Raw genomic sequence first — 12,500 nt, forward strand, 5'->3', positions numbered from 1 at the left:
ATCTATTTCCTACATCTATACGTGGTGTTTGACCGCCCGGCGCTATGAGATAGAGCTTTAAATCTTATTTGATAGATTCTATGTTGTGTCCGACCACTGAGGGTTAGTGTATGGGTGTGGGTGTGTTTGCGTGTGCGTGTGTGTGGATGGGTGCCGAGAGTGTCGAATGTCGTCAGCTTTATATTCCTAGGTGTTGAATGTGAATTTACAAAACTACCAGATGGCTTTTGGTTTTCGATGGAGGGAAGTCGGAATGCGGGAGCTGTAAGGATTGGCTGAATTTTTTTTTAGCGAGATGTAAATTTTAAAGACGTGTTGGCACAATGGTTGTGGAATGTTAAGTTTTTTTTGTTTTAGCAAGAGTTGGAGGTCGTAGTAGTATTAGCATTAGTTTGTGAAACTTTTTTTTTAACGTGGGAGCTGTCGGATGAATGAGCAGGTGTTGGGTGAGCGAGCAAGAGGAAGTGAATCAGAAAGACACACAGCAAGCCATTTAGTTTACGTTTTGCCCACTGAGATTTTGCTAAATACCAGTTAAAGTCCTACAGAGGGCGAAACGCCGCTAAAAAAAAGGCTTTCTTGTGCCTTTACCATTCGTCGGCTTTTGCCATTTACTACCGAGTAAGTGTCGGTTGAACGAGGTAGACTGTTCCTCAGAGAGGTGACAAATGTGAAAGCAATAGCCGATTAACGGGATAGTCTTCCCACTGTAGAGTCAAATGGTAATAGCTACCGAGAGATGCTTTTACTAAAAAAAAAAAAAATTGTGATTCGGAAGAATACTGAAGGTTCAATATTCAAGACAATAACCGCAAGCATGTTTCCTTAAGGGATGTTAAGCGCCCTCTTGAACTTTCAAAACTGGTATTTGCAGTATTTTTTATCTTAGTCTAATGCCACACTCGGATATTTGGTCAAAAACTTTTTAAAAGTCCGGAATATACAAGTCAGCATAACAACAAATCCGGCTACCACAGCTGTGAATCAATCTCCTATAATGGTAAATCCCTCTGTCAGCAGTGAAGTCCTCTAACAGCAATACTTCCAGGACATCAACAAGAGCATACCACTAAGTAGTAATCAGCTACCTGGAATGTAAACGCAATGGTTATCTGATATAGATTACATCTGATGAACTTAGGTTAGGTAGGTTTGTCAGGAAACAGGACAAGTGTTTCCTGACGCGGGTCTTAGTCATATGATGACCCGCCGCTGGAGCTTTTGGTCATTTGACCGAGGCCTTCCACTGGCTTACCCCTCCACCCGTTTAAAAATTATGGTTATGATCATCAGTTTTTACTTACAAAGAGATTCACACATACAGAACATGAAAGAGGGATAATTCATTAGCACTTTAAGCAGGGAGAGCCTTTGTTTTACGGCGACACGTTGTAACGAACGTAGTACCTGCTAAAAGTGTGAGTATGTATTGCCGCTTGTGGATTTACAATGTTGTCTACCATGAGTGAAGTGCTAATAGGACCTTGGTGCACGGTGGCTGACTTGTAATTTATATGTGGTCGTAATCGGCGATTTTCTTTACTTTATATTTCATTTGTTCAACTCTAGAGAAACAAAATACAGTCAGGGTCCCCCTGTCATCCCCTACCTACACACTCAACTCGCCTTCTACTCTTCCCTTGATCTGTGCTCCAGTTCCCCGAATTAAGCCTGAATGCCTTCCACATCCCCCCCCCCAGGCGCTGTATAATCCTCCGGGTTTAGCGCTTCCCCCTTGATTATAATAATAATAATAATACTCTTCCCTTTCCCAAGCACAAAATCCCCTCTTCTCAACTTCCCTCTATTTACACACAGCTCCACCCCGTCCCCCTCCCAAACGCACCGCATTTCCATCCGTCACACCACTCCCCTCACACACAAAACTCTCCATTCTCCCTCACACAGCACCCTCTCCCCTTCCTTTCACCCCCCTTCCTTTTTAAAAAAAAAAGTTCAAGGCGGCGCCAACATCTCCCGCGATGACAATTTTTTTCTATTTACTCTAAGTATTCCGAAAGCAAGACATTCCTCTCTAATTCCTGGATAATGTTAACTTTTCACTGAGGGCATTCCTTACTTACCATTCCATTCTTGTAACATCCGAGTTTATCTTAAGTTTAAATAACATTAATGTAGAGAAGAAATACAAAGTGTTTAATGGTGTAAGACAGATGTAGATGTTATGAATTCTTTATAATATATAAACGATGAAGTAACTTCCTGTTCAAGGAATGTATATTCTTGTACATAATGTTGTAAATATTGTGCAAACTTTTCGTAGTCTTGTAAATAAAGTGTATTGTTGACGTCTCTCTGTGTTTCGCTCAAACCTGTCATATGTGACCCCCTCAAAGGGACGTACTTGACCTAGGGAATTTGATCTGTGCTCCAATTATCTGAATTAAGCCTGAATGCCTTCCAATTCCCAACTGACATACCTCCCCGACAGGTACAATTCCCCACTGATATACTCACCAAAAGGACAATTCCTCACCCATATATCCCTCCCCCCAGCTACAATTCCCCATTGATATGCCTCTCCATAGGGACAATTCCCTACTGATATACTTCCTACAGGGACAATTCCTCACTGATATTACTCCCCGACAGGTAAAATTCCCCACTGATCCATACCCCCAACAGGGACAATTCCCCACTGATTTATTCCCCACGGGCAATTCCTCACTGATATTACTCCCCGACAGGCAAAATTCCCCACTGACATATCTCCCCACGGGTACAATTCCCCACTGATATCTTCCACAGGTACAATTCCGCACTGATATGTTCCCCACAGGAACAATTCCGCACGGATAATTCCCCACAGGTACAACCCCCCACTGATACATTCCCCACAGGTACAATTCCACACTGATAGTCCCCACAGGTACAATTCCCCACTGACATATCCCCCACTGATATATTCCCCACCAAGGGTACAATTCACCACTGTTGCCTTTATTTCACCTCCTTTGTCCTCCGTATGAGCTCATCATCTTCAACAAAATCAAAACAGGTGATTCTATCCCCTCTGACTGAACCCATCAAGCGCCATCGCTGTACGGTTGCGCAGATGATACGTAATTTACTCAAATCATCGCCCTTCAGTGCCAGTTTTCATACCATCCTGCGCTCGCAAAAACCCATCTTGTCGTTATCTCTCCCATTCGCGGTGACCTGCAAGCAATTCCATTGCTCTTTGGATTGTAAAAAGAACTGTGAGTGGCAATTTTGAGTCACGTCTTGAGAGTTATCAACAAGTTCTGCAAATACTATTGATCTCTCTTCCGCCAGGAACATCAGATAAACATGACTCGCAAGATCGTAATAACAAGACGGTATACAGCTTGCCTAGTTAGGTGACTCCTGGTTTAATAGTAGCAGCTTTAGTAGTAGTTTTAGTGGTGGTAGTAGTAGTAGTTTTAGTAGTGGTAGTAGTAGTAGCTTTAGTAGTGGTAGTAGCTATATTAGTAGTACCAGCAGTAACCGTAGCTTCAGTAATAGTAACAGTAGTTTTAGTAATAGCAACAGTAGTTTTAGTAATAACAGTAGTTTTAGTAATAGTAACAGTAGCTTTAGTAATAGTAACAGTAGTTTTAATAGTAACAGTAACTTTAGTAAAAGTAACAGTAGCTTTAGTAATAGTAACAGTAGTTTTAGTAATAGTAACAGTAGCTTTAGTAAAAATAACAGTAGCTTTAGTAATAGTAACAGTAGCTTTAGTAATAGTAGCTTTAGTAATAGAAACAGTAGCTTTAGTAAAAGTAACAGTTGCTTTAGTAATAGTAACAGCTTTAGTAATAGTAACAGTAGCTTTAGTAACAATAACAGTAGCTTTAGTAATAGTAACAGCTTCAGTAAAAGTAACAGTAGCTTTAGTAAAAGTAACAGTAGCTTTAGTAATAGTAACAGTAGCTTTAGTAATAGTAACAGCTTTAGTAAAAGTAACAGTAGCTTTAGAACAAGTAACAGTGGCTTTAGTAAAAGTAACAGCTTTAGTAAAAGTAACAGTTGCTTTAGTAATAGTAACAGCTTTAGTAACAGTAGCTTTAGTAATAGTAACAGTAGCTTTAGTAATAGTAGCTTTAGTAAAAGTAACAGTTGCTTTAGTAATAGTAACAGCTTTAGTAATAGTAACAGTAGCTTTAGTAACAGTAACAGTAGCTTTAGTAAAAGTAACAGTTGCTTTAGTAATAGTAACAGCTTTAGTAAAAGTAACAGTAGCTTTAGTAATAGTAACAGTTGCTTTAGTAATAGTAACAGCTTTAGTAAAAGTAACAGTAGCTTTAGAACAAGTAACAGTGGCTTTAGTAAAAGTAACAGCTTTAGTAAAAGTAACAGTTGCTTTAGTAATAGTAACAGCTTTAGTAACAGTAACAGTAGCTTTAGTAATAGTAACAGTAGCTTTAGTAATAGTAACAGTAGCCTTAGTAATAGTAACAGTAGCTTTAGTAACAGTAGCTTTAGTAATAGTAACAGTAGCTTTAGTAACAGTAGCTTTAGTAACAGTAGCTTTAGTAACAGTAGCTTTAGTAATAGTAACAGTAGCTTTAGTAAAAAACAGTTGCTTTAGTAATAGTAACAGTAGCTTTAGTAAAAGTAACAGTAACTTTAGTAATCGTAACAGTAGCTTTAGTAATAGTAACAGTAACAGTAGCTTTAGTAATAGTAACAGTAGCTTTAGTAATAGTAACAGTAGCTTTAGTAATAGTAACAGTAGCTTTAGTAAAAGTAACAGTAGCTTTAGTAAAAGTAACAGCTTTAGCAATAGTAATGGTAGCTTTAGTAATAGTAGCTTTAGTAATAGAAACAGTAGCTTTAGCAAAAGTAACAGTAGCTTTAGCAAAAGTAACAGTAGCTTTAGTAAAAGTAACAGTAGCTTTAGTAATAGTAATAGTAGCTTTAGTAATAGTAATAGTAGCTTTAGTAAAAGCAACAGTAGCTTTAGTAATAGTAACTTTAGTAATAGTAACAGTAGCTTTAGTAATAGTAACAGTAGCTTTAGTAATAGTAACAGTAGCTTTAGTAATAGTAACAGTAGCTTTAGTAAAAGTAACAGTAGCTTTAGTAATAGTAACAGTAGCTTTAGTAAAAGTAACAGTAGCTTTAGTAATAGCGTTATTAGTAGTATTTTTAATAACAGTGGCATTAACGGAGTACATTAACAGCGTAGGTCACTCAGCGCTCATAGCTATAAACAAACCTATATATTCCCCCCCCCCCCACACACACACACACGCGCGCGCAGAAAAACAAGGATAAATCAATAATTGGAATCAATAATTGCCGAGGCAGTTCGTAGCCACCTTGAAAAGCATAAATTAATCAACGAATCTCAGCATGGTTTTACAAAGGGGCGTTCCTGCCTTACGAATTTATTAACTTTTTTCACTAAGGTATTTGAGGAGGTAGATCATGGTAATGAATATGATATTGTGTATATGGACTTCAGTAAGGCTTTTGACAGGGTCCCACATCAGAGACTATTGAGGAAAATTAAAGCACATGGAATAGGAGGAGAAATTTTTTCCTGGATAGAGGCATGGTTGACAAATAGGCAGCAGAGAGTTTGCATAAATGGGGAGAAATCAGAGTGGGGAAGTGTTACGAGCGGTGTTCCACAGGGGTCAGTGTTGGGCCCCCTGCTGTTCACAATCTACATAAACGACATAGATGAGGGCATAAAGAGCGACATCGGCAAGTTTGCCGATGACACCAAAATAGGCCGTCGAATTCATTCTGACGAGGACATTCGAGCACTCCAGGAAGATTTGAATAGACTGATGCAGTGGTCGGAGAAGTGGCAGATGCAGTTTAATATAGACAAATGCAAAGTTCTAAATGTTGGACAGGACAATAACCATGCCACATATAAACTAAATAATGTAGATCTTAATATTACGGATTGCGAAAAAGATTTAGGAGTTCTGGTTAGCAGTAATCTGAAACCAAGACAACAGTGCATAAGTGTTCGCAATAAAGCTAATAGAATCCTTGGCTTCATATCAAGAAGCATAAATAATAGGAGTCCTCAGGTTGTTCTTCAACTCTATACATCCTTGGTTAGGCCTCATTTAGATTATGCTGCACAGTTTTGGTCACCGTATTACAGAATGGATATAAATTCTCTGGAAAATGTACAAAGGAGGATGACAAAGTTGATCCCATGTATCAGAAACCTTCCCTATGAGGATAGACTAAGGGCCCTGAAACTGCACTCTCTGGAAAGACGTAGAATTAGGGGGGATATGATTGAGGTGTATAAATGGAAGACAGGAATAAATAAAGGGGATGTAAATAGTGTGCTGAAAATATCTAGCCTAGACAGGACTCGCAGCAATGGTTTTAAGTTGGAAAAATTCAGATTCAGGAAGGATATAGGAAAGTACTGGTTTGGTAATAGAGTTGTGGATGAGTGGAACAAACTCCCAAGTACCGTTATAGAGGCTAGAACGTTGTGTAGCTTTAAAAATAGGTTGGATAAATACATGAGTGGATGTGGGTGGGTGTGAGTTAGACCTGATAGCTTGTGCTACCAGGTCGGTTGCCGTGTTCCTCCCTTAAGTCAATGTGACCTGACCTGACTAGGTTGGGTGCATTGGCTTAAGCCGATAGGAGACTTGGACCTGCCTCGCATGGGCCAGTAGGCCTTCTGCAGTGTTCCTTCGTTCTTATGTTCTTATGTTCTTATATACTGACGAAACCACTGGCTGGCGAAACGTTTCCTCAGTAAAGCTCCCCAAATGCTACTCAAATTTTCAACTTCTCGGTTTTCTAAACTATTTACATAAGTTCTAGGACTGATGAAGCCACTCCTGGACAAAATTTGAATTTAATATACAGAACTATAAACAAGTGGGTGTCCGTGGTTCGATCCCCGGTACGGGTGGAAACACTGAGCTTGTTTCCTTACACCTGCTGTCCGTATTCACCTAGCAGCAAGTAGGAACCTGGGTGTTAGCCGATTGGATTGGGCTGGGGTTTGAAATGAGCTGAAGTAGGATAAAAGCTTTAAGACACCATTCTCATGCTTCAGCTTCATATCGTTCCAGACCATGAAGCTGACCTCTTCTCCAGGCTGAGGGACTGACCACCAGACCATGAAGCTGACCTCTTCTCCAGGCTGAGGGACTGACCACCAGACCATGAAGCTGACCTCTTCTCCAGGCTGAGGGACTGACCACCAGACCATGAAGCTGACCTCTTCTCCAGGCTGAGGGACTGACCACCAGACCATGAAGCTGACCTCTTCTCCAGGCTGAGGGACTGACCACCAGACCATGAAGCTGACCTCTTCTCCAGGCTGAGGGACTGACCACCAGACCATGAAGCTGACCTCTTCTCCAGGCTGAGGGACTGACCACCAGACCATGAAGCTGACCTCTTCTCCAGGCTGAGGGACTGACCACCAGACCATGAAGCTGACCTCTTCTCCAGGCTGAGGGACTGACCACCAGACCATGAAGCTGACCTCTTCTCCAGGCTGAGGGACTGACCACCAGACCATGAAGCTGACCTCTTCTCCAGGCTGAGGGACTGACCACCAGACCATGAAGCTGACCTCTTCTCCAGGCTGAGGGACTGACCACCAGACCATGAAGCTGACCTCTTCTCCAGGCTGAGGGACTGACCACCAGACCATGAAGCTGACCTCTTCTCCAGGCTGAGGGACTGACCACCAGACCATGAAGCTGACCTCTTCTCCAGGCTGAGGGACTGACCACCAGACCATGAAGCTGACCTCTTCTCCAGGCTGAGGGACTGACCACCAGACCATGAAGCTGACCTCTTCTCCAGGCTGAGGGACTGACCACCAGACCATGAAGCTGACCTCTTCTCCAGGCTGAGGGACTGACCACCAGACCATGAAGCTGACCTCTTCTCCAGGCTGAGGGACTGACCACCAGACCATGAAGCTGACCTCTTCTCCAGGCTGAGGGACTGACCACCAGACCATGAAGCTGACCTCTTCTCCAGGCTGAGGGACTGACCACCAGACCATGAAGCTGACCTCTTCTCCAGGCTGAGGGACTGACCACCAGACCATGAAGCTGACCTCTTCTCCAGGCTGAGGGACTGACCACCAGACCATGAAGCTGACCTCTTCTCCAGGCTGAGGGACTGACCACCAGACCATGAAGCTGACCTCTTCTCCAGGCTGAGGGACTGACCACCAGACCATGAAGCTGACCTCTTCTCCAGGCTGAGGGACTGACCACCAGACCATGAAGCTGACCTCTTCTCCAGGCTGAGGGACTGACCACCAGACCATGAAGCTGACCTCTTCTCCAGGCTGAGGGACTGACCACCAGACCATGAAGCTGACCTCTTCTCCAGGCTGAGGGACTGACCACCAGACCATGAAGCTGACCTCTTCTCCAGGCTGAGGGACTGACCACCAGACCATGAAGCTGACCTCTTCTCCAGGCTGAGGGACTGACCACCAGACCATGAAGCTGACCTCTTCTCCAGGCTGAGGGACTGACCACCAGACCATGAAGCTGACCCTCTTCTCCAGGCTGAGGGACTGACCACCAGACCATGAAGCTGACCTCTTCTCCAGGCTGAGGGACTGACCACCAGACCATGAAGCTGACCTCTTCTCCAGGCTGAGGGACTGACCACCAGACCATGAAGCTGACCTCTTCTCCAGGCTGAGGGACTGACCACCAGACCATGAAGCTGACCTCTTCTCCAGGCTGGGGGACTGACTGCCTCAAACGTTTTTTTCTCCAAGGATGATGGACTGATTACATTTTTATTCCATTGCTACACTTGTTGCCTCTGTATTAACGTTGGTAGAATTACACCGACAATATGTTAGGTAAAAGGACACAAGTGCAGCTAATGTGACATTTTACTGTAGCAACGTTTCGCTCTCCAGGAGCTTTGTCAAGCCGTAACGGCTTGATAAAGCTCCTGGAGAGCGAAGCGTTGCTACAGTAAAATGTCACATTAGTTGCACTTGTGTCCTTTTATCTAACATTGTCGGTGTAATTCTACCAACGTTATTGCAATCCCTGGTTTAATACATAAATATCCCGGACATAGGAGAGAGGAGCTTACGACGATATTTCGGTCCGACTTTGACCAGAACTGTGCGGCATAATCTAAATGAGGCCTTACCTAGCCTTTACCTAGCCATAGCAAGTCAGAAGAGCATCTCTCAAGTTATGAAGTCACGGTAATTAGTTCCGTAACTAGCATTCAGTGACGATCAGAGACTGCACAACGATGAAAGTAATGAGGGAAGTCAGTCATGGGACTCCCCATGATTATTTCAAGATGGGAGAAAGCCACCACTTTTCATTAAATGTGTAAAAAAATAAAATGACTCGCTAATCAGAAAAGTTCTCAACTTCAGAGAGCGTGGGAATATCAACGCTGCAAATTACTATTTTGTGTCCCGCGCTGCCAGACGTAAAGCACTCGCATTATTTTATTACATAAATATTTATTAATTTACGTTTATCTACAGCAATATAACTGAGAATAAATATTTTTAGAGATTAGGATCGAGCAGAAATCAACTAGATTGGACCCAAGCTCTCCTTCCTTGGATCGAACATGATTACGTTCCATTCCCCCCCCTCCCCGGCACTATATGCTCCCTACGGGATTGACGCGACTCTGCCTCTATTCCCCCAAGAATGCACTAATAATAATTTCGAAAATTTGCTTCCTCTCTCGAGGTCAAGTTGCAGTACTAGCGTTTGAATCATTGCGGAGGATCAATGAAGGTTTGAGATCCAATTTAGTGAACGGGAATATGAAACACGATCTCTGGTTGTGCGAGGTCAAGGAATCCAATCCCCTGCTGCGAGAACCGCCACTTTTACCAACTATTAACTTTATTTATTGTCGTTTAATCTTATTTCTGGCAATTAAACGAACCATATCGTCAGTATTATCATTGTTACCTGTATGTAATGCTAACATAACTAGTCGTATTTCAATCACCACATGATCTGAGAGGTAACCTTGTATCTCATAACCCCCACAATACATTGGCCTTGTAGCTGTGCCTCAAGTTTCCTCAAGACGCCTAGGTTACCTGAAGTCCAGGTGCTAGAGCTCAGCGCTCCCAAGAGGTCCAGGGACGTAAGATGAACTCTTTCAAGAGTCCTAATATCTATAACTGAACTCATTCGAAAGATTCAACTGTGGATTTACAGCTTCAGGAGACTTCAACACCCTAAAGAGGCCAGCAGCTAGAACTCAGCCCAATCAAATGCTCTCAAAATATGTGTAGAATTTGACTTATTTTTATTACTATACTGAGTGTGTTGAGATATGGTCGGGTAACTAAATTAGTCTCGCAGACTATATCACAGAAACAACTGGACTGATCACGTAACTCACAGATACCACTGGACTGATCTTCACATAACTCGCAGAAGTTGTTCTTTTAAGCGAGATATGCTAGAGCAAATCATTTAATATAAAATTGAATTAAAAATACAAACGAGTTATATTTTATGAAATATAAGACCAAAATAATTATGTATATCCTTAATGGGTAAAAGGGGAAATGCTTAAAAACTAGATTATTATTGTTCAATTTTTCATCGTGATACTCCAGGTTGTTAGTACTCCAGAAGAGCAGGAATAATACAACCCCATCTCAATTTCTTTAATAAAAGGGAGAAATCGACAACTTCAAATTATTACGTTCACGGAGTAATTCTGAAACCAGAGGAGATATACAGCGACAAGAGAATGGCAGCCTATAAAGCCTAATAAAATATCTGATCCCTTTTCAATTAATATACACCAGCTGTGAAAGTTTGAGGCCTATATAAAGAATAACTATCATGTTATCGCGTCGAAACCAGTATCACAATTTACCTATTAACAGTAGAAAATTGACACCTATACAGTCTAAAGCCGATCTAAACCGTCAGCTAAGTATATTTCACTTGTGTGGAAAGTTTAAACCTATTATCAATGCACAAGACAGAAAATAGCTAAAGAAATTATTATATCGATTTGCTCAATGGGAGCTTTATCAAGCCCCATTGAGGGATACATTGTTTTAATAAAGGCTGATGTTGTACGCTCTCTTCATCCATTTGTTGTCACATTGCTTTTTGCACCATCATGTGTGGGAGGGAGAGGAAAGAAAACTAATACTGGGGATGCTCGATGATTGACGGTATGATTGACTCTTACCGTCCTCATAATGACCACATAATGCGAGGAATTTGCTACGGGATATAACAGGTGATTTCTGGTTTGATTAGCCAATCACTCAGAACCATCACTTAGGCAACCGCGATGGTAAGGTACAACACAATCCCGTGAATGTAATAAGCTAATCACAATGGTAAGCTATAGTTCCGTCACAGGTTCTACTAAAACATTTAGCTTTTATGAGACCTCTGCTGTAGGAAACCTAAGATCAACGTAGATTTCGTCCAGATATGCCTATTCCAGGAAGCCTCTGTAATTTATATAACTTTATACTCTTAAAACTTATAGTACAAAACTTTGTAAGAAGACCTGATGTTGTCTTGCTTTGCCTGGTAATCAAGCCCCGATTCTTAAGGTTATAAGCGAGCGCTCATTTGACGCTTCTTCAGCTAAATTAAGTAGAAAAAAAATTCTCTTTCCACAGTCCTCAGCAATACTGCAACATCCTCTCTCTCAAATTGTGTGATTTACTTCATCCTTGGAAAACCCAGCTGCTAAAATACTGGCTAATTAATCTTTTATAACACAGTGACTGCTTCCTGAAGGGCACTTCATCGTTCCAGCACAGAAAAATTGTGTTGAAACCTATACTGGGGTAAAGAGTTTGAAGCCTTTTAAGACACCGAGTGAGGAGAAGAGAAGAGAGGAGAGAGGAAGAGGAGAGAGGAGGAGGAGGAGGAGAGAGAGAAAGAAACAAAGAGAGACCTGTCTTCATTCTTGCCAGGCTATTTCCTTCAGCATTTGCTACACCCTCCCCTTATCTTTGTTAAATCATAACTCCAGCTTCGTTACACACTATACGCTTGGTTACAGAATATCTTTCAACTTTCGTAACAATTTTACTCTGTCACAAGACAAAAGCAGGTTGTAGAACAAGCTTTAGTTGAGACAACGGTGCACTCTATGTAGAAATTCATCGTGAGTTAACAAAGCTCTACACAGATCGGAATTTTGTTCCAATATAAACTTGATATGCAGCCTGCGCGTTCCTTCATACTTATTGGTAATAAGCAATATTATCCAGCCTGTTACACCCTATTTGTTACTTCTTTATATCCTAGCTTCGGTAATTTAGCACCATGTCTAACTTTTATAAACTATCTACATCACCTCTTACGTTCTGTTACAGTGGCCACACTGTATCCGCAACTGTTACACCTTGACCACTTTTTCACCGTATTTGCACCAGATTTACGCTCTATTCTTTTTATATCTGTCTGTAGTTGTTACTCTGCTCCGTCTCACCTTGCCTGTGCGGAGCTCTCCCACGCCCCATGCGTTACGACCCTTGAAAACGAGCCCTC

General features: G+C 41.8%; 1 protein-coding gene and 1 long non-coding RNA gene across 5 annotated transcripts in view; one reads left to right on the top strand and one right to left on the bottom strand.

Moving 5' to 3' along the window:
- The window catches only part of LOC128700363 (Krueppel-like factor 3), a 314,918-nt gene extending 312,605 nt beyond the window's left edge, over positions 1-2,313 (top strand). For all 4 annotated transcript variants that reach the window (XM_070100102.1, XM_070100103.1, XM_070100100.1 and 1 more), the window contains exon 6: positions 1-2,313. This exon is cut by the window's left edge and continues 2,367 nt beyond it. The gene's annotated coding sequence lies outside the window, so the exon portion shown is untranslated.
- The window catches only part of LOC138854827 (uncharacterized), a 427,026-nt gene that overhangs the window by 17,799 nt on the left and 396,727 nt on the right, over positions 1-12,500 (bottom strand). The gene's annotated exons all lie outside the window — the stretch shown is intronic.

Source organism: Cherax quadricarinatus, chromosome 71, assembly GCF_038502225.1.
Source record: "Cherax quadricarinatus isolate ZL_2023a chromosome 71, ASM3850222v1, whole genome shotgun sequence".
Taxonomy (NCBI): Eukaryota; Metazoa; Arthropoda; class Malacostraca; order Decapoda; family Parastacidae; genus Cherax; species Cherax quadricarinatus.